We start from the raw sequence: 26,936 nt of genomic DNA on the forward strand, positions 1-26,936 counted from the left end.
TTTAAGCTGCCATCCAGAAACTTTGTGTGTCAATGGGAAGTGACACCTAGAGATGGTGATTCATTCCACCTATCTAGACAGCAATCTGAGGATGGAATGAGTCACACCCAGAGACTCCAGCATTTCACCACTGATTATAGACTAAGACTGAGCATATAGTTTTGACTAGATGTATAAGGCTGTTATATGTACGTGAGATAAATCCCACTTCTAGTGTGATGGAAAACAATAATTATCTGAGTTGCTTACTAATAATACCCATTTCCAATTTAAATCTTGGCCTTCTGATGGAAGAAAAGGTACCTTGTCTGAGACCTTAGAACAAGGATCAGAACACTGAATTTTGGCAACTCCTGTTATAACCAGAAATGACCACAGCAAGGTGTTTGCTCAGAATTTTGTTTCATATTGACATCTGCACAAGTGACTTTTCTTGGTCACTAGTTAATTAATGTTGTTGGAGAGGGATGGCTTCTTCTTATAAAACTGAACCATTGATGTTCAAAAATTAATCAGTAGACCACACTGTCTTATTTCTAGGAACTACGATGAGCAGTTGTTTCTTAATTGCATAAAGAGTCAAGAGAAATTCAAAATAATGGTGAAACAGTTAGCCCTGGATATATTGTGCATACATAACTCCTTGTGTGGCCAAAACCAAGTATCAATGAAGTTAGCTAGAATGTGCTTCATCATTAAAGTCTTGCTTCAGAAACTGCACAATGACAGCTAAAACTTTTTCTTTTTTTTTTTTTTTTACTTTTTTTTTTTTCTTATATATTTGAATGCTCAGAAGAGATAAGAAAGCCAGAAGAAGAACAGATGTGTTAGAAGTGTGAAATGGATTAACATCAAAGCCCCCTGGGAAAATCTGAAACATGAAATGAAGGATCCTGAATGACAAGAGCTATTCAGAATGCATTAAAAGCTCTGCAGTGCATTTTGGTGCTGTCTGTGTGAGCAACGTAAGGCCCTGTGTGCTAGGGAGAGATGCTGATAACGAAAGCTCTGTGAACTTCAGGGAAATTCAGTTCATCGCTGAGAACTCACCTTGTGGTACAATTTGAATGAGATAGAAAAAGCACCCAAACTAGTGATTACCCATATTTATTGTCCCCAGTGATATAAAATGAATAGATAATTTGAGCCTTGGACTAACAAGGCTATAGGTGAACCAGTAATGATTTAAAAATAAAAGCCTGTTCTAGTAATATATTCTTTGAGTGTTTAAACCTCTCTATTAATATTAATCAGTTGACAGATTAGCATGGACAGCGTATTTTGATATGCTAAAAATCAGGGAAGGTAAACAAGAAAAAAAAATGTGAGAGATATCTTTTCAATTTCTTGATTTATACACATATTCCTTGGAACCAGATTATTTAGAGGTTAGGCAAATTTATGTTCATAGATGTTTTCTGAACTTGTAGGCATTGGTATCCGTATAGTTATTGACGAGAAGAGGTCACCAATATTCAAAATGTAAAGGAGACTGTCAGGCTACTGCTGAAGTTTTTACATCATCTAACCTCAAAGAAAGTCAAAGAAAGTTGAACAAATAATACTGAAAAAAAATATATTAAGATTTAGTCCTTGCTTTATTGCAGACTGAACTTAACTGCAGTTTCAGAATATAAATCTCATACCAGACATTTTGGACAAGTATAAGGCCAGCTAAACTTCACAGAAAAAGGGAGTCTTTTAGTTGGCTACAATGGACTTCTGATGAGGACTTAGAAGAACTTGCAGTGAAAAGCTGTCCAAAGCCATTTCCAGCACTTCATACAATACAAATTGTATTCATTCCTGAATATCTGTCTCCTACAGATATCATCATGACTTGAGTGAAAATTTCAGGCCTTTAAGTTCCATTCAGGCGGTGTTTTCATCCCACTGCTGCTACAGAGCAAAGGCTGATGTAAGTTGGACAGATTCCCTTAATAAGGTGCTGTTTTAGTCATCTGTAGGTGTAAGGACAGAGTAAAAAGAAAACAAAAAAAAACAACAAAACCCACAAACAAAAGCAGGATTTCTCACAACCTGAAAAAACAGGCCCGTCCTCAGGGATCAACATCCTCTTAGTTTCTGCCTTTATTGATCTCTGCCACTTTTGGGGCAGGTGCACTGGAGTCTGATACAAGCAAATTTATGAAGCAGACAGTTCCATAATTTTTTAGCCTTGTCTGGCAGTCAAGTTCATGTATTGTTCAAAATATGTCATGAGCTTTAGAGAATTTCCGGTTTGCTTGCGTATACTATCAACAAAACCCATTACTCATAGACTGAGGTACATCCACTGCATCTGCCATACACGCAATTGACTGATTCTTTTGAGCTTCTTTTAGGCTTCTTTTTTTGAAATAGCAGGGGATTAACTTGAAATGACATAACTTTCTTTTACTCTCTACTGGTAAAGCTTTTAAAAATATAATCAGAGGACAATTCATTTTGATGCTTTTAAAGTAAAATAACATTCTCCAGACTGAAAGTTTTATAGTTAGAAGAATCTATTCTAACAGAATCTATTAGTTTGTAAATCAATATCCCCTGTTGATTAATTTCCTAATAAAAAGTGCATATGTCTTTACGCTCTGTTCTACCGAGTTCAGTTGTATTATTGGACTAAACAACATGATTCTTCCCCCCTTATTTATGTTCACACAAATAACCCCGCTATATGTTCAACATAACAACTGTTAAAATGAATACACTCAGAATTTGTATTCCAGCAAAGAAAGTTTTTTGTCACAGACTGAAGTTAAAATTTTAAATAACATGTGCAAGACTTGGACACAAAGGGAGAGGTTGATCTTGCTTAATTTTAGAGTTATATAGCTGAACAAGTCAACTTTGCCTCCCTTTATAGTCAACAGAGAAAAATAAGCTGTAAGGGAGAACCATTTGCCTGACATTTTAAGGATCTATTTAAGTGTGAAATGAATCATGGTCTAGAAACATTCATTTCTATCCAGTAACTATACAGGGAGTGGCTAATTTAGTTGTAGACACGTAAAATTTTGATGATAGGTTTTTTAAAACTTGTCCTTGTATCCATCACTTTTAATGGAATTAAACATTACCATGTCTACAGTATAAAACAGATAGGCTGCGTTAGGAAAAAAGATGTTATTTCAAACTAAAAGACTCCCCCAGCCGATTTTTGAGGCACTGAATACATAATTCAGTCTACTGAAATACAGGTGAATGGCTGAATTAAACAATGATAAGCAGTCCTCAAAATTATTCTCTACGTAAGTTTGCCATGTAGTTGACACATTTTCTTCCAAATAAGAAGAGTTAGCCTATGGGTATATCGAAATGCCTCATCATCTTGTTGAAGATAAAACTTTCTCCGTTGTCATTATCAACCCATTCTCTGCAGCTGTACTTCAGTTCTGTGATAGCCAAAATAAATACACTAGAGATTTGAAATTTTTAGAGACTAGAACTTTGCATCATACTTCATGTAATACAACTTCAGTTGTGCTTACATTCATGCCAGGAGTCTAAAAGACTCCTTCAGCTTACATATTGTGAGATACCTTGTAAGCTAAAGAGTAATTCAAGTATCCATGACAGTTTGCAGGTAAAGTCCAAGATTTTCAAATAAACTACTTAATCTCATGAGATCCATTTGTAGATCTTTGTATTGTGGATAGTCAAGGGCTATTTCAGATTCAGCCCTTTCTGAAAATCTGGATGGACAAAGATATCTCAGCTTGGTCATGCAAAGATGGAGGCATTAGCAATTTTTGAAAATCTAAATCCAGCTTTTTCAAAATAGCAGTGAAATGGAGAAAACATAACAGGACTAATGCAGTTTTTGCACATACTGGGTAAATTATAAAATAATTAGTCATGTTTCAGTTTAAATAACATGAAAAAACTCCTTTAATTAAGATTCTTAATTAATAGTTGAAAGATTAATCAATCAATAATTATAACTATCATTATAGGGTGTAATTGTGCTTAATTGGAGGGGCTGATTAATGATCAGAATAAACCTTTCAAATTCTGACACTTGAAAATGGTGGGAAGTGATGGATTCCAGCTCATAGAGTTAAAAAGGGATCCAAGGATCATAGAAGGTGCGTGTTCAGCTGCTTGGCCACAAACTGCAAGTGTATGACTGAAGTGCACAAAAGATTTCCATTGTTTGACATGTACGCTCTGGTGTTACTAATGTATGTGTGGTTTTGATTAGTGTGAGCAAAATACCCTGCCAAAGAACACAAGTAATACTCTTTCTGGAAATGGCAAGCCTTGTTTCCTTCATCCAAAGTGTAAAATTTGGTACATATAAGTACAGCTCTGCACACCTCTGCTTGGATCTTGGCTTATCCTATAGGTCTCTTCACATTTTTCTTTCCACTCAACAAGAACTCGGAGTCATAACTTTGAGTAGGACACTAGCTGTCCCATACATAGTAACCGTGTTAGGTGTGATGTACCATGCATAATTCTGTAAAGCATTCCAGCTCTCTCTTATGTCTACAGGACTGCAGAGTTGTAGCTGTCCTCAGCTCAGATGTTCTATGGTCTTATTCTGGCAGAAGACAGAAGAAGCTTTCAGGAAAAATGAATTGAATTAGGCAAGCTTCAAAACACATTTTAGAAGCTGCAGCTTTCTTCTTTTTTGCTTCGTGCATTCAGTAGCCTACAGATTAGCGCAGTCCCTGGGATGACCATCTTCAGTCCAGGGTGTAGTGAATCCGGTCTTTGACAGAGGTGTTTCAGTCTCACACCACTCCCAGGAATGTGCACAACAGTATATGATCTGCTCATTGCCATGAAGTGTGCAGGCGGCAGCACCGATGGACTTCGGTTAATGCACCCTAGCGACTGAGGACTTATCAGCCAGGGAAGAGACTTACAGTCTGGTTCCTGCTCTAGCAGCAATTTCAGACTTCTTTTCTGAATGATGTTTAGTGTCTGCTTTTCCCAGTCTGGCCCCACTGAGTTGATCTGCTTAGTCATTTGGGAATGAAGAAGAGAAGTGGAAACATGAAGATGTAAACTATTAAGTAAGGTTTTAACTAGATCCTTTATTACCCCTTTAGCTGTAGGGAAAAAAAAGCAAGAAAACAAAACAAAAACAAAACACCAACCTCTAGAGAGAATATAGTACTTTAACACACTGAAACACTGTGTTAAAGATAGCAGTAAATGTTCTTTGGAACAGAAAAGCAAAAAAAAACCTTCCCTACAGAAGTGAGCTGAGAAGGACCAGGATAACTACTGTTGCTAATTTGCTTCCTTTCAGGGAAAGCCAGGCAAACATGTAAAACAGGGGAGTGAGAAAAGACAGAAAAGGGTCATAAGCAGAAAAATACAGCAAATCTACAAAATTTAGCTTTACTTTCTGATGTCGACACCACTTTCCAACCAGGAGAAAAACAATTACAGCACCCAGCTCTCCAAGACCTTGTACTCATGTTAGGCTGTTTAAGATGTTGCATTAGCTGCCTTTTTGGTCACCAGATCACAGCAGTTTTGTGAAATAAATTATCATGTCTGGCTAACCCAGACTGTTATTAAACAAAAGACTAAAGCTCACTCTCGTAAGAGACAGGAAAAGTACGGGAGGAAAGGAGTATAACAAAGAAATTAAGGAGTGAAAAAAGAAAATCAACTTGGGTATTTCACACATTTGGGACTCAGCTGAGACTGATGTTGAACCATTCTCTGAGCCTTTTTTCCTGACCCAGTTTGGAGATATTTTCTCTCAAGGAAAATATAGCAATGTCATAAAAAATCTGAGTTCCAGAAGCAGGGGTTGCCAATTTGGTGCAGCTCAGAGAAAGCATGTGTTGCAGCTGTTTGCTCTTTGTCTGTTGTGGGGTGAAACGAAACATTTCAACCTTCAGGACCATCACTCTGACACCTCTCCGGAGTGCAACATTTATCAAATGTCTTTGTGAAAGTTCTCAGCATAATTGCAGTGCAAGGTGGGTTTCATTATAATGACTGAAATCATGATACACAGTTGCTCATCCTGCAACACACAGTCAAAGTCAACCTTCCTTTGGCAAAGATAATTGGATTAGACCCTTAACGCTTGATCTTGCAAAGCACTAAGAACCTGGGTGATAACTGAGCAAAAGATTTAATCGGTAGTTCAAATTTAATCACGGTCCTGTGGATTTCAGTGAAAGCATGCAAATTTACTGTAGCTTAGAGACTGGTATTCTTTATACATGAAAACAATATAAATCTTGTTCCTCATTACAATGCACAGCTATGCAAAAACAAGAACTTCTAGAAACAGAGGAAAATGAAAGTCTCACCCCTAATCTGACTCACAGAGCCAAATCATTAGTTAATACTAATATATTAACATTAGTATTGGAACTATTTTCTAGCACTGAGGCCAAGTGACATAAAATGGCTTGTCTCCATAATGTTAAATTATTTTAGCCTCCAAGAATGGATAACAACTAAGCTGGTATCTGGGCACTAGTACTTAAATAGTCCTGAAGAGCCCCAGGAATTCTAGGAAATAGTATTTTTTCCCTGAATTACCCATAGCAGAGACTCTTTCACAGTATTTGAGCTTTGATATCTGGGAACATTCCTGAACACAGGTGAATGTATTATCTTAGGTAACACCTTAGACTGTTTCGTACACTGAAGACAACAGTCAGATAACTGCTGAGAAAAGAAAGTCAGAAATTAAAGATGTATCTCAGACTAGACTGGAATAATCTTCACTGTTATAAACTGCAGAATTGCTAAGAACAATCTTTTTTTTATTTGTCGCCCCTTTGCAAAGTGTGTACAGCAAGACAAGAGGTTCAGAGCTGCAACCAGGGTGAAATTCAGGAACTTGCTAAAGCTGGCAGAGTTTGTAAACCCAGCTGCACAGGACAAAACCTAGAAAGGCAAAAGGAGATGCAGCAGTGAGACATATCTCCTTGCACTGTCCTTTCCAGGAACTTCTGGCTGAAGCTGGTAGAATTCATTTCTAATGGTCTTGCCGAAGTAGTGTTCATGCTAGTTCAAAGCCCCTGTGTCCTGTTTCAGGTAAACACTTAGACCACAGTGTTGGATCAGCAGTGCTAAATGAAACAGAGGTGTTTAAACCAGTATCTTACTCAATTCCAACTCCATTTCAGAGGTGTATTACTCAAGGTAGTATTCAAATAAAATAAGTCTTTGGACCACGGGAATTGTGTCCAACTGCTATATTCAGGGATGTAAGCAAACAGCCTTCACTGTTATGCCTCATGACTTACATGGAAAATAATATATTTAACATCAGTCCTTTACACCTTGCATCTAAAGTGGTGAAAAAGGACACATGCCTACATCCAGATTCTGGATTTAATGCAAAATCATGGGAGGGTGGGGAAAAAATAAAAATAATAAAAAAAGGAAAACCAAGCATTGCCTTGAATTAGTCATCTAGGTTCTTGTTTCTGTTAGGTTCTTGTGTAAATGAGGTCTACCATCATTATTTTATGAGAAACTCAATCCAGTAGGTACACTAATGAGCTAAGCAAAGAAAACCTAGGTTTTGAACCCCATTGGGAATTTTGGCTTGAAATAGATGCTGGGCAGCTCCAGATTTAGGTTATATTATGGCAGAAATACATCTATCAAGGGAAATTTAGTCAAAAACCTAAGAATCCATGAAATATATAGATCATTCCAAGAGCAGATGGCCACGAGTAAGGATAATGAGTATATGGGATGCAGGCTAAGTGGCTGTCAGTACATCAGCTAAATCCTTTTCTGCATCTGCCTTTTAATTTCTTTGGTTTTCAGTTCTCCATCTGTAAAATGGGAATAACTACTTATATTCTTCCATTCTTTTAAGAAAAAAAGTCACACAGGACAGTGCCATGTTTTGCTGCACCCTATAAATGAAATGCTGATCCCTACTGGGGCCCCTGGGCACTGCTGCTGTATAAATAAATTCATAGTTATGGTTGTCACAGAGGGAGAATATTGACTGCAGGTGAGGAATAGGTAGCCAAAGCAGATTAACTCTTAAGCAGCGAGGATCCTGTTTTCCAGTCCTTTGTAAGAAGAAAAAAGTACAGAGGAAAAGAGAAAATATACGACACATAAGATGAATCATTTCTAAAGGGAATGGTTTTGAAAATTTATCCACAATGCATCAGCAGCCTGTCTGCAAACATCATTATTTTTTTTGCCTCCTTTACACATTTTTTTAGCAAATTTCATGCCAGTGAAAGATGCAGGATTGACATTCTTAAATCTCCCTTTTATCCATAGAAAAGATAAAGTGTAGTCAGAAAATACACAGGATTCCTCAGATTTTCAGGCCAACATGCCTTCTTTTGACCTGAAGGGACACCTCTATGGGAGGGAAAAGCAGTTTAGTCACCATTCTCATTTTATCCTTGGCCGCGATGCTGAAACTATTATCCAGAGAGTTGAGAGGGATACTTTGGTTTAAGTATGATATGGGCACCTGTTCTCTCTGCTGATGCTATCCAGCTCGTTTCACATGGGCCAATGTACAGTCTTCTGAAAACCTCTTTCAGTCACTTCCAACCAGAACACAGTTCATTACAGCCTGAAACAGTAAAACCTGATTTAGGGGGCTACACAAGCCAGTGCCAGTCTCCCAAAGCCATCCAGCCATCCATAACACTGCTGCCTTGCCCAACACGCCTCTGTGAGATATTTTCAAAGGGGCACAGATGAAATTTGTTTTTTGCGAAGGCCACCAGCTCTCACTGCTGTCAGTGTAATATGGTCACTAAATTCCCAAAGACAATATTACTGCAAATCACCTCAAATGGGCTGCAGGCGGTAGAATGATCCCATAATCAAAGAGCTAGGTCTTTGAGGACAAGTTTAATTACTTTAATCTATACAGCCTGGAAAACATAATGGTTAATGGGGTAATCTACTGAAGTATGTGGAATTTTAAGTAGTATAGACTATGCCACTGTATGACACTACTCTCAGCACAGCAGAGATGATAAAACCAAGAGCATAAATGGTGACTGAAGAAAGCCTTAGATGTTCATAAATCAATAATTGATAAAACGTACTCTTGTGTAACTAAGTAGAATTTTATGTTGCAGGTAGAATAAACTGATTACATGATACTATAGTGCTCAGTGGAATTATGGAATGAGCTTCATTCATTCACTCTAATTGCTGCATATTTGTATACAAATGGCTGAAATGGTTCTATCAGTTCTGCAGTCTATAAAACTGCAAGAAAATCCTGCCCTTTAAGTCCATAGACAAAAGCCATGATATTTTCCCAGCATGGGGCTCCATGCTCCTGGAAAAGCGGAACATCAGCAGATACATAGAGGTTGATGTTCTCGATGCATCTGGCCATTAAAGATTTCAAAGCACTTTTCTCATGGGTAGAGGTGTTAACCCCTCTGTCCTGGCTAGATTCCAATCTGGGTAACAAGCCACCTGGACCAGATGCTGAGGGAACTTAAGGACAAAGTGGTTGGGCTGCTAACAGAAATGTACAATCTCTCATTAACATCATCCACTGGAGATGTTTTATCTGTCTTTTAAAAAGTCATTAGGGATGATCCTGGGAATTACACACCAGTGAGCCTTACTTCAGCAAATGGATCGCAATGATAATTAAAAGTAGGATTATAAAAAATCCTAGATAAGCATGATATGTTACAGACAAAGAAATGTGTGTTGTGTAAAGGAAAATCAAGCTTCTTTAGTTTACTAGAATTCTTTGAAAGTGTCAAATAAATATTGGATAAAGGAGAACTGGCTCACATAATCTATTAGGACTTTCAAGAAGCTTTTGAGAAATTCTCTCACAAAAAGCTGTTAAGTAAACTAAGCCGTCATGGAATACGAAGGAAAACACATTATATTGGGGCAAAGGCTGGCTAAGAAACAGAATGCAAAGGGGAATAAATGCTTCATTTTAAGCAGGACATGGCAGGAACACTTGATATGTGCCCTGTTTTTTACAGTTTTGGTGTGCTTCCCCCCCCCCCCCCCCCCTTTCTTTTGTCTTGTTGTTATTGGTTGCTAATTGAGAAAATGTTGAATTTTTTGTGTCATGACATTGAAATTATCCATTAATGTTATATTTGAGAGATGGAAAAATGCTTACATTTCAACAAAGTAAATGTAGTTTCTGGAACCAAATCCTGTGATAACGTACTACAGACATGTGCAGGTCCCTTTCCAGTTAGAGGCCACCTATTGATAGCAGTAGACAGTGTTAGATGACTCAGATGGTCCTATCCAAGTTTCTGATTTGCTAAAGTGAGAGACAGTCTGGGTGTGGGTGCTAGGTTAAGAACCTTGTCAGAGCTGTGTGACGCTTGTAAACCATAACATTTCACCAGCTCATATTTATGAGGTATGTTTCCCCTCCACACCCCATCTCTTCAGTTTTAACAACAGATAGAAAGACCAAATTTTTAAAGATGTGGATTAGTCTTGTGAGAAATTCCACTGATCTTTTAAATTTGTGTTACGTTGCTTCTTCCAAGGCTCTTTCCAATACTTTGCAGAGTGGGACTTTATTATGTGAGGCTGCAGCTACCTTTGCTTTCTCTTGCTGTTTGCCTGCCCTGCGTGTTCCCTATCTGTTCATTTGTAAGGCAGTTCTTGCAAAATGAAAGTCTACAGAGAACAGGAATAGAAGGGTGACATGGTCTCTGTCACTCCAAACAGAAAATGTTCCAGTGATCTTTTTTTTCACACCTTGTAGAATTTCAATTTTCCCTTTAAAACATGGATTAAACAACATTGCCAAAAACATATGCTTCTGTGTCAAACATTTCACTTATTCAGGAATCTAGAGGCAGCTGGAGAGTTCTCACTGCCAAAGTGACTTCAACAATTGTCTCTTTCACTTTTAATTGGAAACATGTTTGTTTCAGGCATAGGTGTGGATAACCAATATGTGGCAGTGTTAATTTCCCTCGCCATTCAGTGTACATATGTCCTAAGTGACCATTCTTAAATAGCTTGAGGAAAGTGATCTCAATCCATTGCCAAAGCGTCCTGTGCCTCCTGTAAGTCTATGATTTGCCATGGCACAGATTTAATCTGCTGATTAAAGATGGGAGTGGTCAGCATGAGATAAGACATCATCAGTCTCTTGCTTCTTGTAAGACCTTCAGCGAGCTACACTAGAGGGTTATGGATGAGTTACTGAAGCTGAGGGCCTTCTTATTACATTAGTTTTAACCATTACAAAAGCAGGGTTCCAGTATTTGTTGCCCTGTGGATATTTCCTCTGGGCATTATCTGTTGTGTCTTCCTCACACTACAGTGCTCCAGCTCATCGATCTACAAACCTTTCTTTAACAGTCACACTCTAATTCATCGTGTTTAAGAACCTTCTTTCATTACCTTCCTTGCCTTTTTTTTTCCTTTTTTTTTTTTTTTTTTCCTGAGGGGTGGGGTGGTGGGATGGGGTGGCAGCGGGGGATGTCATGCTTTCTAGTAGGACCGTACTTGAAGGCAAAAGTCAGAAGGTCAAATCTCATAGCTTTTCACATCTTTTTCATTCACAGCCACAATTTCTGTGGACGTGGTGTTGTGACATTCCTTCACCAAGCCCCATTTTAAAGAGCTGAGTTTGGTTTGAACCTCATGTTTTCTCATGTTGCAGGAACAAATGGGAGGAAGGTTCTATAACTGTGATATTAAAACCAGTCTGTGCTAGGTATTTTAAAGGAAAAGGGAACCGAAACAAGCAAACAAAACTCACACATGCTGATAGGCTAATTTTCTCATGAGAGATATATCTGCCCTGCCTTTGAAACTGGGAAGGTGGATAAAACCCGAAGACTGAAGGTTATAATTTTGTCAAGCAGCAACCACTCTGGGGGTGCCATAGGGTTGAGTGTTTGGTTCTCTGCATCGAATCATAGGTGCCTCATCACCCTGGACATCATTACCAGATGCCTGTGGCAAGGCTGGGGTGATATCTCTGAGAAACGTGCCATATATTGACCTACACAGGAGACTCAAAACTTGACCTTTTCTACTTCATTATAAGCTGTCACATCAAATGGTGATATTATCCCACTATCCCCTTTAATGCTGAATCACTACAGCACTCTGTGGAAGTGCATATCCTTTTTTTTTTTTTTTTTTTTTTCTGTTAAATTCCATCCCATCCTTTCTTCTGTCTGCTGCTTCTGCAACAAGTTTTATTTCCCTGCAAATTTTTAGGTGCATTTCTTGTGCCTCCAAGTATGTGTATGTATGCATGAAAATACATGTATGTAGTAGATTCAAGACTGAGGAGGTGGGCCCTGTGTATGTTCTGTGCACAAAGAAACCTGGAGGGTTTACTGTTATTTTTGCATGTTATATTCAGAGTGATGAGTGCTTTACAGATATGTAAACAGATACATACACAAAAAGCTTCTAATCAAATCAAAACTAGTTTAAGACGATGCTTGGGAGAAAGACAAGGCAGCAGAAAAAGTCTGGAAGAACAGAGGACAAGAAGTACGGAAATCAAATTGTATTGGGGACTATAGCTCTTTATATCCTTAAAGGAGGCACTTATTTGAGTTACAAGGCCTGAAATTGCTTCTAAACAGGTGCTCAGAAATACCCCTCTGTGTCCTTAACAGATACAGGTAATGCACACTTCGTCGTTGACGGTTAAATTTCTTTTTAAAGCTAGGATGAGTTTGCTAATGAATATTCTGCTGATCTGTTTTTCTTTGCACTTAGGAAATCTCAGTGCACGGTAGCATCCAAGATCCCCGTGTCTTATCTGCTACCCCCCATCCACACACACCCCTGCGCCAAGAGGGATCCGGCTCGTGCAGCGCTCGGTGAGGGAACGAGGGATGTTGCCATCTAGTGGGTATTTGCCAGGCAGAAAAACAAACTTCCTACCCACAGCCGAAAAGAAAATTCTGCCTCAAATCAGCAAGTGTGGAGACACGCATTTGAGGGAAATGGAAAAAGAATAACTGTCTCCCAAGCCAGCTTTCGGGGGGAGCACCTGGAGCTGCTCGCTCAGCCTCATTCAGATCCTACGCCTGTGTGACAGGATGCTTTGGGAGGTAAGGATACTCTTATCTGCAAGAAAAAAGCCCTGAAGCCTTCTTTGCCCCCCTGTTAGGGTCCAGGAACCCTGACACATTTCCCCGTGGAGTAATGTGGGCAGGAGTGCACACACACAGCTACCAAAACGATGGAGGGTGATAATCATCCTCCCCCCCACTCCAAAACTCCTGCTCCTTTCTCAGCAGCAGGGCCAGGCAAACACCTTTTCTATTGTTCCAGCTGATCACTAAAGCCTTCGTCACAAGGGGACTTTTGCAGTTAGTATTAATATAAAGAAGGGTTATTCATACACAGACAGCTGGCATGATCTTATGTGTCAACCCCACGGAAATGAGGAATTAAATAGCAATAATAATCATTATCATAAAATTGGCTCTTTCCTTCTTTAGAAACCTCCATTTGCAGCCGTTGCGCTGGAATTGGTGGCATTGCCATGGGGTACCAGGACCCGGGAGCACTCAGTGGGGCGACACCCTCCCGCTCCAATCTGCCTCATCGTATTAACGAGCTGCTTGACTGGGATGTGATGCTGGCCGAGCAGCAGCTGCTTGGAGCGCGCCGTTACGGAGAATTAGCTGAAAGTTTATTCTTAGCTCTTCCTCTCAGCTCCGGCAACATGTTCAACAGCTTGTGCATTTTGTAATGCCTCCTTTCATTGCCATGGCAACCGTTAAAACTTAAGGTGTGTACGACTTGCACACTCTTAATGCTGCAGGCTGCTAGCAAAATGAAACCCTTGGTCTGCGCAGCTTTTCGTTGCTGTTGATTCAAGGGGCCACAGTGTGTTGGGAAGGCAACTGGGAACATGTGTTTGCAAAGTACTTTAGGCACAAGAGTGTTTAAAAGAGATTGTGATTCTGATTTTTCTATCTAGCTAATAATTTGAGCTGGGGTAGAGGAACTATCGCTTCTGGCTGTGTTGCTTCTCCTCTTCATGTTGTCCTAAACCGGCTTTGGCAGAGACCATGTGTATTGCTGCCTCATAAAATGCAGCCTCAAATAGTTTGCGAGCAGTTGGGTAATGGGGAGGGCAATAAGAGCTGCACGATCACAGGTAGATCGATAGGATGTAACTCGGTGCTGAGAAACTACCAGCTTCTACCAAATGGCAGATTAAGGAGCCATTTCCCCCTTGAAAGAAGTTGCTTTTATACCTGAGTTACTCACTACAAGCAGTCTGATTTCCCATTCAGCTGGTGGCTGTGAGAGTCTACCTCAAAAATAAAGAAAAAGAGGGGGGAAATAAAAAAATGTGGACTGCCTGAGAGCTGAATCCTCAAAATGCCACTTGGGTAAACTGTCAGTGAACCCCTATATCCCTATATAGCTATATATCACCACCACAGGTATATCCAGCCTGAGTTTGGCTGAAGGGGTTGCATCAGCCAAGAGCTGTTGCCTGCAAAAGCAGACCCTGCTTTACTGAAATCTTTCATAGTGAAGCCATTTTTCCTTTCTACAAAACAACTTTGCTGTGAATCAAATCCTGCAGCCACTAATAACTGTCCCTATGGAGAAATCCTACAGAATGGAAAAGGTTTGAAACCTATAGGGGTTTATAGGAATTAAATTGGATTCTATAGAAATTACTCTAAATAGCCACTTAATTTAATAAAGGATGCTACCCCTTCTGTAGAATTCTCACATCATATGATAAATCTGAAGGGAGAATAATATCCCTGCAAATAGATTTGTTCAGATTGGTTTAAAAATCCTATAGAAAACTTATTTCTCTATCTTAATTTTGCTAAGACTTTTTGTTCGCACCAGTGGCTTGAAATCATAAATCTCAAAGCGTTTCACAAAGAAAGAGCACAACTGTCTGGAGATCACGCAGCCCACCTAGTGCCACCTTCCATGTCTGGGAAAATAAATCCAGGTAGTCCTGCACTCTGAAGTCACCTTTTCAAACAGGGTGCTTGTAGCATTTGAATCTGTTCCTTTCTGTTTGGGGGAAAGAATGACAAAAACTCCCGAACGCCTCCCCTTTCTCCCTCTCCCTCCAAATGCATAATCTTTCCAGAAGCAGGGGACTGTGAGTCATTTTAAGCTGTTTCTTCAACATGACTTCAGCTCAGTGGTATGCCCTATAACCTGCAGAGATTTGGAGCCGATTAGGTTACAATCGCAAAATGAATCTTTTTCTTTTTATGCATTCATCAGACTCTATATTTTTTAAATAACCTCAAATTATCAAAATACATGCAAACAGAGTGTATGGATAGAACAAGTGCATTCCTATATATATATATATGTATATATATACACGGTTTCTTAATTTTATTTTTCAGTTGTGCACTAGAACCTGTTAAAAGTGTTTGTGTTTTGATGTGTGTGTTGCATTCAAACTGGCATCTCCAGCTGCTATATATTTGGTGGTTAGTAATCTTTTCCATTATATTTTGAAAGGAACAGATTTCTTCCTGTCTAAAATAAGCAACCAGCTACAAGGAAGCAATGGCTACACTGTGGTTTGCTGTTTTGTTGCAAGCTTAAAATACTGGTGCCCTGAAAAAGCTGCAGGTAATGCAGAAACACGGCTGCTTCTACATTTTCAAGCTGAACCCTCACCTAGTAAATATCAGCATAGCTGTATTGACGAATAGAATTAACTTTGATCTACACTATATATGTCTATTTTTTTATTATTTTATTTTTATGGGGTTTGGGGGGTGTTTTTAGTTCTTATTTTCTGCTCCAGTGCATGAATGAGCTCATAGCAAGACAGAACTCCCAATAGGGAACAGCGGGGTGGTCGTACAATGTGTACCCTACTGTCCTGGGAGGAGGAGGAGGAATCTGCTCTGTGCATCATACCCAGAGGGATTATCCAGTGGTGAGATGCTACAGAAAGCACACTGCCCTGAAATTCAGCCCTTGGATTGTTAAAGGCAGTCTGTTTGGGGGATCTCACAAAGAGAGAACTAGAAGAAAAACTGGACTGGCACAGAAAAGCTCTAGAAGAACTGCACATTCGTAAATTTCTGTAAGAATTCCCACTGATGCTTGTAATTAAATATACATGGAAAGATAACACCAGCAAGTAAGACTGCCCTGAACTCTCAATCTAAACTGATCAGGGCAGCATTTTCTTACCTTCAGAAAGGGAATCTCAAAGCTACTGCACCCGAATAAATGTGTATATATCTATACTTTACTGGCAGGTTGTTTTCTAGTTGCCTAGAAATTTCAGAATTTCCCTAGAAAAGTTTCAGGAAACTTCCTTTAAGTAGTCTGAGTTGAGCATTTGGTTAGTTGCAAACAGGGTCTTAGCACTTAATACTCCTACCCACCAGCTTATCTGAGCACCGGAGGGAAAGAAACCACAGTTCTGGCAAGTCTTACTGTCTTTTCCTGTTTTGTCATACTTGCATGGAGAGAGGAAAAGAACGTATCAAATGCTGAGGACAGACGATTGCTCCCAGTGCATCGAACAGTTGACTGGGGCCCTATCTCTAGATTCATTATATAAAACCAAGATTGTCACAATCAGGACAGCAGTCAACAGGGATAAGAAAGGAAATAAATCCAACATCTATTAGACACAAAACTACAGAAGCCTGTTGTTTAACAACTATCCCATCACCCTACAAGTCCCCATACTCTTCCAGAATATTCCTGCTGCCCTCTATACCCCTAAGTGTCTCCACAAGACAGTGCAAGATCACTGTATGTGGAAATGGGTCCTGAGCTATATGCTTGGTGACTGCTGGGCTGTGACACATGATGGCAATGATCAGGCATCCTTCCAGGCAGAACATTCTTTCATGGACATGCTGCTTTGGGAATACACAGACAGACACACAGACACACACAGACACACAGACACAGACACACACACAGACACTTTCCACCCCTCACCCACCCCACCCCCCACCCCAATTGTCATTTTTCCTAAAAACACTTAGGAACTTCAGTGTTTTCATGTCCCATAGATATTTGAAACTGGCTAAGAGCTCCAAACGTTTGGCAGGGAGAGGAGAATTAGAGTCAGACAGAACGATCATGATCACGAAGGTTTTGTTTCTGTAGGAAATCAGGAAACAAGTTGGGGAAAAAAAAAAGGCTCTTCAACTTACATTGAAAACATAAGAATCATAGATGTGGATCCTCACCTCTTAAGAAGCCTAAAGGCAATAACAGCATAGGACAAAGGCTGTAATACTCTCTGAAATGTTATGGGGTCCTAATACCTGCTCAGCTTTCATGCTACTTGGCAGGGAAGGGTATAGGTTGTTCAGGTTACAAAACAAGCACTATAGCCAGCACTGAAATCGATAAGACTATGCCTGAGAGCAAGTCCTCACTGTAGAGATAAATAACCACCGCAGTGCCTTCTTGCAGGCTGGCAGACAACTTGGGAGGGAGGGCAGCCAGCAAGGAGAGACTAGGACCAGCTCCTGGCTCTTCGGCTCCCTGGTTGAGTGGTCACCTTCTCATTTGTCATAGGTTTTCTGTCCATATCAGAGGGACGGATTGTTCCCATTAAGTCAAAGAAACATCAGGACCATTCTCACAGAGATCTTCCTGAAGGAAGAACATGCTGGGAAGCCAGTTTTATTTCCAGGACTCAGTGCACTGGCTCAGAGGCCTTTATTGCTTCTAATTTTTATTCAAAAGCTAATTTAATGCCTGCTTAGGTGGTTTAGTGGACATACATCTTTTCTGTGGTCAGCAAAGTGAAAGAAACTCCTTCAAATGCCAGTTCAGAGCAAATCTGTGGGTGCAGTTTCACCATCAGTTTCAGGTGGTCTAAGCCTACGCAGGTACCAAGAAGGGGTGAATAAGTATTTTACTCTATTCTCAACCATGCACTAACACCTTCTCTCCATGTTGGTACTATCACTTTTCCTAATCATTTTTTCTGGACTTTTTTCCGTGAGGTCTGGCCAACTACAAGTCCATCTGAGTGCTATGGCTGTGACACAGAAGGTAGCTGTCCCCTTTCATAACAGTCTAGTCTCAGATGGGCTTAAAGGTGACTACACCCTGATTTGAGTTAACCACCTAACCTAATTAGCATCCTGAAACGAAGGTGTAGGACAGCTGAACACTCACTCACATGACTGCTCCAACAGTTCTCTTGTTCTCCCAAGAGAATGTTCTTCCTAGGCTGTTCCCTAGGTTCTGCTGGCCCCAGGCATTTTTACATGGCCACTCAATAAACTGGATCAAAGAACTGAGCCAGCTAAAAAGTAGCCTGTTCACAAAAAGATGGCAATTTTCCAGTTCATCCTTCTGGTTCGCGCTGACCATGCAAAGGTGTGCAGGAACTGTTTAAACTGATGAAAAGCTGAACTGTGCTTTGCACTTCAGGAGTTGCTCCTGTGGCTAGAAGTATTGCTTTACTATAGCAGTTCTCAGCCATACTGCTCCCACGTCCCCTGTGTTACAAGAAACCTGAGCAAAAGACCCCTACAGAAAGTTTAGCACCAGGAGAATTTTTTAATGAAGATTTTGCAACTTGTTTATGACCCTTTTATGCCATCCAAATGTTTCCAAGGATCCCAGCACTGAGCTTCAGAACCACAACCATTTGCACAGATTTAATTAACCGGTGCATGTACAATGCACTGAACATAAACTGTGTACCTCTAAATGCTAATTCTTGTTATTGAACCCCCATGCTTCCTAGTGCAGTAATAACCTGTACAAAGCCTAACTTACTAGTATACAAGATACAATTGTGTATCTTCCTCAAGGGATATTTATCTTCACAGCATGATTGCTAAGATAAATGCTAAAGTTTAAAATTCAGAAGTGCTTACTTCAGGGCATTATGACAAGACAACAAAAATATAAACTTGACAGAAGAAAAGCTTATGCATATAAATTATGTAGCCTTTTAATTGAAATATATTTCATAATAGATTTCATAGCCAGCAGATTATTTTTCAAGGCATTTATTTTTTTCTTAAATAATAATTTGTAAAAGGCACTTTTTTGCTCCCTGTTGCTTTACAGAAATATAGACAAAAATTCTTGAACAGCAGAGCATCGCAATTTTAGCCATAATAGTCAGCATAACAATTAGAACTGTTTGTTAGGAGGACAGGGAATAGGACTGTCTTCAAGAAATGCTCTACAAGGAGCGCTGTTGACTCACTGGCGTTGCACATTGCTTCTTTTCATCTGAAGGGGAGCAATGCCACACAGCAGCTGTTGTAGGAATAGCAGCCACAGGAGACATTGTCTTCAGCAATGATAAGCCAGACTGAGAGGCTTAGCTTTATTTTATTTTCAGTTTTCGGTTTATGGGGATTTTTGCATGTTGGTTTTTTTTTTATTTCCTTGGATTGATGTGTGGGTTTTGTTTTTGTTTTTTTTTTTAATTCTCCGTGACCCAAATAACCCAAAAGAAAAGTTTTTCGCATGTTTTGTGGCAGTGTAATTCTCTTGCAAGCCTACTACCCAGGTTCGGTAGAAATAGGACTGATTTTGCCTGTGAGATTAAAAGCACTGTCAAGAACTGGCTTTAGCATGCATAGCCTTGACCCATGTATTTTCCATCTGCATTGCTGACTGTTGTCCTGTCTGTAACTTAGGCTTTCCATACTCACTCTGCAACTTAAAAAGGGCTGAAAATGAGCTGTTCTGGTAGCCTTAGTCCCACATGTGCCCTGTCTGCTCTATTTTCACACAAATAAGGTAAAATAGGAGTGCTTAAGAGAGCTCTCTAAATATCCACCTGAGTTCCTGGGTAAACCATATGGAGAAAAAATCAGACTGCACTTGGGAGCAGGTATGGGTCAGCATTTACCCTACAGACATCACCCAGAAAGAGAGGGCTATCGGTTCTGATTCTAGAAATTAGGAGAAATTAGATCAACAGCAGCCCTCCAAGCAATTTAATTGAGGAGCTTTCTGCTTTTACATCTGGCAGCTCCCCCTCTTTCCAGAGGTGTTATTTAATCTAGCCACCAAGTCACATCTGCAGTTTTAATTAGCATGTGTGTGTGTCTGTTGTTTATCCTTCTCTGTGTAGCACACTGAGCACCAATGCGTATCAGGCCCTTCAGAGTGAGCACGTTTCAGTACCACCAGGCCAAATTCTGATTTTCAGTAATTTCCCTACAGTACTGCAGACCTCAGCAGGACCTCTCAGATTTACGCTCATCTCGCTGAGAACAGAATCTGGCTCAGGGTATTTGAAAGCCTTGTTATCAGTGAAGCAGGCTATTGAGTTGCTTGGTGCTCTCATTTTTACCTTGTTAGTGGCAAGGTTATCTTTCAGGCTGGTTTTTCCATTGCAAGTTGTAGATCCCAGCACAGTGGTATATACTTTAAGCTGTTCTCACCAGTGCAGAAGCATAATAATAATGGTAATAATTATTAACAATAATAACACCCAAACAGCTGATTCATAATAAATCTTAATGGCAATAAATCTCACAAAGATGCTCAGGATCACTTATTATTTTGGAGATGGAGAAATTCAATGATATGGAAGTTAGCTGTCTTAAGACACCCAGAGAATGATTATGAAAAATGGGAAACTAAAGTTAAACTCCTGTCTTGTGTTCATTTACAGGACAACAGCTCTGTCTCCTCAATATTCTGTTACTATCTGCATTTTCTTATTTTTTTATATATAAAAAAAACAACAAAACAAAAAACAACAAACCAAAACAAACACCAAACCAACCAACCAACAAACGCAACAAGAGGATTATCAGAAAGCCAAACATCTTTAGAAAGGATTTTTAGCTGCCTCAGTGAAGAACAGCACCGAAAGTCTCAGAATCCATGGACAGGCGTACTTCCATACCAGGTGATGTCTGTTAAGGGTATGGTTCTTCATATTCTCACTTCCAGAGTCTGGAGCCTCTGTATTTCAGATTCTTATTTCAGCTTGTACTGGGATTGCATGGCGAGGTTTTGGTAGCGGGGTGCTGCAGGGGCGGCTCCTGTGAGAAGCTGCCCGAAGGTTCCCCGCGTCCGGCGGAGCCGAGGCCCGCGGCTCCGAGCGGGACCCACCGCTGGCCAAGGCCGAGCCCCTCAGCGACGGTGGTGGCGCCGCGGGGGGGGACGCGTTTCGTCAGGGGGGAAAGTTGCTGCCCAGCAGCGCCTGCAGCGGGAGAGAGGAGCGGGGTGTGTGAGAGCAGCAGCCCCGCAGCCCCCGGGCCGGGGCAGGGGGAGGCCGGGGGGCTCCGGGCGCCGCAGCAGCGGCTCCCCCAGCCCGCGGGGCGGCCCCCGGCGGGGCGGGCCGTGCCCCCAGCCCGCGGAGCCCCCGGGGGAGCAGCTCCCCCCCCGCAGCCCGGGCAGGGCCCCCCCCGGGGCAGGGGGTGCCCGCAGGGGGCCGTGACCCGCGGGCGGCGGCGCTGGAGCAGCTCCGGGCAGGGCCCGCGGCCCCGCGGGGAGAGGAGCCCGGGCCGGGCCGGGCTGGGGCAGGGCCGGTGCCCCCGCGGGGGGCCGGGCCGGGCCGGGCTGGGCCCGAGGGGCTGCGCCCGCGGGGGGCCGGGCCGGGCCGGGCAGGGGGTGAGGAGCCCCGGCCCTGAGGGGCAGCAGCGGCGGGGACAGCGCGTGCGGGGCTGAGCCCGGACCGGACCGGCGCTGGGGGGGGGGGGGGGGGGGGGGAGGGGGGGCGCCTGGGAAGAAGCCGGGGGGGGGGGGGGGGGGGTGGGCGGCGGGGAGCGAGGGTGTTTTAAGATTTGGGTTTAATTCTAATTATCTTATTCTGATTTGATTGGTAATAAATTAAGGTAATTTCCCGAAGTCGAGTCTGTTTTGCCTATGATGGTAATTGCTGAATGATCTATCTGCCCTTGTTTCGACCCGCAGCTTTCTGAGCCTGTTGTTACCTTCCCTTCACTGCCCAGCTGAGGAGCAGTGGCAGAGCTGCTTTGGTGGGTGCTGTGGTTTAACCCCAGCTGGCAACTAAGCACTGTGCAGCACTTGCTCGTACCTCACCCCTCCTACCCTTGGCAGGATGGGGAGGAGAATCGGGAACAGGTAGAACCCATGGATTGACATAAGAACAGTTTAATAATTAAAGTAAAATATACTACTACTATTTTTACTACTACTACCACCAATAATAAAAAGGGAAAAGAGAGAGAGGAATAACCCCCAAGACAGACAAGTGATGCACAGCACAACTGCTCACCTCCTGCTGACCGATGCCCAGCCAGTCCCCCAGCAGCGGTCGCCCCCCCAGCCAGCTCCCCCAGTTTATACACTGAGCACGATGTTCTGTGCTATGGAATATCCCTTTGGCTAGTTCGGGTCAGCTGTCCTGGCTGTGTCCCCTCCCGGCCCCTTGTGCCCCTCCTCATGGGCAGAGCACGGGAAACCAAAAAGCCCTTGACTCAGGGTAGGCACCACTGAGCAACAACTAAAACATCCCTGTGTTGTCAACATATTCTCATACTAAACCCAAAACACAGCCCTGCACCAGCTACTGCGAAGAAAATTAACTCTATCCCAGCCGAAACCAGGACAGCGGGCACCTGGCGTCCAGTCAGGGTCAACGCACCAGACAGCTGGATGTAAACCTAGAGGTAAATTGAGTGGTGAATCCTTTGTTGTGGAATGAAACCAGTCTTCATCAGCTGAAAATTTGATCCATTCACTGACATAGATTTGTTTTCAGGTTTAGTCCAGCAAAGTCAGTATTTGTATCTTTGTCCCATAGTTCTCTCTGGTGGCTTACTGAGGTTTTTCCTGAGTTATACATCTGTCTGTTTGTCTATTTTGTGCTTCTGTTTGACATTATAACAAAGAACAGTCATAAAAAAAAATGTATCTTGGAATGCTAATGATCCTCCTTGTAAACAAATACTACAAATTAATTGCAAAATAATAAAAAAAAAACCCAAGTGTGTGGAAGTTTTTAACAGTGAAAGATCTGAATCTGAAAAAGGAAAGAAAAAGGGGTTAAAACAGAGTGCTGATGATCTTTCAGAAACCACAGATTTAATTCCCAGCACTTCTGATTTCATTAAGAACTGCAGCCTTTTCCACTGGCAGCACAATTCTTGAGCTTGACAAAAACAGATGGGGAGGATGGTGGAAGTGGTAAACTCCAGAAGTAGTACTCTGTCTTCTAAATCAGGAGGTCACACCTTCATGTCTTGACTGAAGAACTCAATCTTCCCTAGATCCCACAAACCCTGTTATACAGGTACTTGCTTATATGAGTCCCTGAGTGACAGATTAAAAAGCTCCCTCCTGGTGACTTGTTCCCCGGAAAAGATACAGTGCTCTGGGAAAGAAAGAAAATACAAAAAACCTCATCAGAATAATGGAGGGGAACTACAGCATTCCTCAAGTGCCAGGTAATAACCTGTGCCCGCACAAGGCTTGCAGCTGGCCATGGGGGGTCACAGGGAGAATAAAGCCTGTTTTACTCTTCTGGTGTTAGTAACATAGCTACCTATTTCCTTCGGGAATCAGTGTTAACTCTTTCCATATCTAGCAGTGAGTGCCATTCTGCAGTCATAGCATCATGAGCTTGGAGGAAGAAAATTATGGTGCTGAGTCTTCGTGATCAGGAGCATGTAAATGGGATGCGTTCTCCTATGCACTTGATACAATACAGAATTTGTTTCTCCTGGTGAGCAGCACCCCTAGGGCCCAGGGGAATGTCAGCACTCAAGAGAGAACAGAGAATTCCCTAGTTCTCAAGTCCTCTGTTCCATAATATGAATAAAAGCAATTAATGGACTTCCTTCACGTATTCTGGATGTTTTGGTTTTTTCTTTCTATAGGTAACAACAAGTCTCTGTAACAAAAAGTAATTATGCAAGTCTCCTTTTTTTCTCAGTATCTGGCCAATTTCAGTCTCTCCTGCCCCCAAATCACTTCTCCTCTGACTCTCTAGGACTAGAATTCTTCTAATTATTTCAAAAGAGAAGTGTGACTGTTTTACTTAGCATGGATTTGTCTATGTCCAATTGCAATATGCAACTTGCTGATGTTTGTTCAGTGTGCAAAATACTCAAGATTTTGAATGTATAGGTTTAGGTCTTATATGAAAACAAGAGTAGAAAGAACATCTGCCTGGAGGACTGTTAAAGGGAAAAAGGAAAGTCAACAAAGATAACTGAGTGGATACCCATCAAGTACTTTTGTATCTTAGACATTGGTTTCCTTAAATGAATCAATATTAGTCGATTTTCCTCAGTTGCACTTTCTTTATAGTCGACAGGATGAGTGAATTACACTCAGTGTGACAATACTGGATAATTGTGTGAATAATCTGCTAGAAAAACTGCAGGCTTAAGATGAAAAGCAGGAGATTGTTTCTGTTTTAAAGCAGCTTTCTTCAGTTTTGCTCTGCCAGATCCTAACATTGCACAGGAGCTGCCAGTGTCTTTGTGGTTCAGGAACAATAAAACTGATGTTAGTTTGAAAGTTGGCTCTGTTATCTGTAGGTTTTGGCTGCTCTTTAATGAGAATGATACAAAGTAGCTGAAGATAATTGTTCCATCATACATCATCATCACATCCATAACTTCTTCCAGCAGAAGATCAGTCCTGTTTTAAAAGATTTAGCAAACTGACTCCAAATTAGGCAGCTCTGGCTGAAAGGCTGTATACCAAGACTTGACAAGCTTCATGAAGACCCAACCAAGCTCTGCAGAAGACATTTAGGATTTTACTCTCCTTTTTGGTGCAGAAATTAAACTGAGAAGCTCAATTTAGACAGTCAAATGTACGTGTGGCCTGCTTGTTATCTTTACACATATGCTTGGAAAGTTTTTAAAATCAAAAACAGGTGTACTGAAAGTTGTGTTTTGTCAAAGCAATGTATCGCAAGAAAAGGAGAACTCTTTTCACCTTGCATTGGAAAGGTTTGATTAATAATTCCCTATGTGCATATTATAGCTTATATAGCAGGAGGCTTTACTATGGCTAGGAATATATACTTTAATTTTTAAAGCATACATATCTCCGGTTGTATCATCATAATAATAGCAGGGATGAATGACATCTCCATTAATGTTTCCAATGTAATTTATGAAGATAGGACCTGTAGTCTGTAGCTGTTGTTTTGATGGATGAAATTTGTATTGGTGGCTCAGATAATGAATCCACCATGTTGTGCTTTATGCTGTTGCATTAGCATGAAAAATCCAAAGGAAAGAAAAAATCTCTGTGAAGAAGCAGAGAAGGGAGGGAAATCCAGTTGGAAAACTGAATTGCAAATTACATTAAGACTATGGGGCTACACATATGTAGAGCTTAATCCTTGTACATGGTACTCCAATGTCTGCTCAAGGGAGATGATTTTAACAGAAGTAGGGCCTTTCCAGGATCCTTGCACAATTTCCTAGTATGGCGATTTCATAGGCCGATGAAGCTGTATAGCCCCACTAGATTACAGATTGAACAAAGGTGCTGCAAGAAGAAAGGAAAGTCATACTTTCCCCATACCACCGGGCTTTCTGCGCTGGAGGGAAAACTCATCCTTCAAAAGGCAAACAGCATATCTGCAGAAGATCTGCAGAAGAAACAGCTTTCAAGCTCACTGGAGGTCCTTGCGAGATGTCTCAGTGCCTTCCTTGGCTTCATCCTCTTTTTACCATATGGCCTGCCTTTCTGCTCTATTGCTTTATGTTGTGCTCCACCAAGAGCCAAGAGAAGACTGGTGTCTATGTCTGAAGCCTTGCACAAGTCCTGGTTCCTGAGGCTATGAAAACATGAATATGCATAACCCCCTAACAGATCAGAGTATAGCCTAGGGCTGGACATGGAGAGGGGGAAGACAATTCTCAGCTTTGGCTTAGCATGTAACCTTGAGCTACCTATTTACAGCCAGATATAAACAAGCATATTTGTACTCAATATGCAACTAAAGTGATTTAGGCATTTAGCAACATTTCTGGTCATGGAGCAAGGCACATACTGAACTGTCCAGACACAACATTGCTCCAGTCAGCAGGCCACAGAGCTATGTTATTAAAATGCCTAGCCCAAGCCAGTAAACCTTACTAAGAAGCGGGATGAACTATGTGCAGCATTTGACAAAGGGTTTTCACAAGGAATATGAGCTCTCAGCTCTGCAGTGCAAGCGTAATTACCTTCAGAGTCTAGATGGCCATATGAAACAAGTCTTTTTTTTTTGCTACAGAATTTGCTAAGCATTCTAAAGTTCTGCTAGTGTAGAACTGGTGCTGCCACGGAGTAATCCTCCGTCCTAGATGAGGTAGCGAGTAAAACACCAGAGCTACCCAGGACTCACAAACAATCTTTACAACTGCTTCGAGATGGATGGTACCATTTGTACACATTGACTATTACTGTACGTATCCTTTATAGCACACTATAGGAGCATGTAGTCTGCAACTTCTCATATGTTGTCACAGATCCTGTGTTATTCCTGTCCGTTTGTCCTTCATCTGTTATCTCCCACTTTTTTTAACTACAAGAGATCCAGGTTTGAACTGAGGATACAGGAACCAGAGTAAGAGTCTTCTTTCCCTCTACCCCTCCTCCCCATGGGTGGCTGGTTTGCATTTGAAACCTTGCCAGCCATACAGCACAGACCGTCAGTATTCACTCACAGTCTGAGCCCAACAATCCCTACTAAGGCAAAACTACCATAGGGATCACAGGGAGTATTTTCTGCATCAGAGCTTGCTGTATGTTGCTTTAACAGCTTAATTTCCTTTCCTGAAATTACTCCTTGCATTATTAATCTGATGAGTTTTAAGACAGGAGTTATTATTCTGCCTTTTGTGGTGTTTTTATTGCATTTATTTCTTATTTGCATTACAGCAAGGATGCCACAATGAAGAGTAAGGCCCCACTGCCCTGTATGCTGTACGCACAAACAGTGCCCTGGAACAAGTTGCATTGCTCTGGTTTTATAATACAACTAGACTTCTTGAGTTTATATCCTGCTAATAGGAATTTTCCCTCAGGTCAGTTCAGCACATACTGTAGAGTTATTTCTCTGCTTCTCTCTA

Source organism: Falco naumanni, chromosome Z (assembly GCF_017639655.2).
Source record: "Falco naumanni isolate bFalNau1 chromosome Z, bFalNau1.pat, whole genome shotgun sequence".
In the NCBI taxonomy this organism is placed as follows: Eukaryota; Metazoa; Chordata; class Aves; order Falconiformes; family Falconidae; genus Falco; species Falco naumanni.